Genomic DNA, 312 nt, shown 5'->3' with positions numbered 1-312 from the left:
ACCCGGGGCCCGGGGCGGACCTCGGCAGATGATACCGCCGACACTAAGCGAGGCCGTCCCACCTCCACGTCGGCCAGGCTTCAGAAAGACCACAGCAGATGGGCCTAGCGAGAAGTGAGAGCCCAGAGGGGCCCAAAGGGCAAATCACCAAACCAAGTCCCAGTGTCCCGCCTTTCCCACACCGCCCCCAGCTCCCCTGCCCGAGCCACCCCTGCGTCCCGTAACCTCTCCGGTCCCTCCGCGTACGCCTTCCCTCCAGCTACCTCAGCACCTCTCCGCCTTCCCCATACCCTTCCACAGCGGCCCAAACCC

The sequence above is a fragment of the Cariama cristata genome, unplaced genomic scaffold (genome assembly GCF_000690535.1).
Source record: "Cariama cristata isolate BGI_N322 unplaced genomic scaffold, ASM69053v1 scaffold16130, whole genome shotgun sequence".
Lineage (NCBI taxonomy): Eukaryota > Metazoa > Chordata > Aves > Cariamiformes > Cariamidae > Cariama > Cariama cristata.
Note: the sequence above shows the minus strand (reverse complement) of the source record.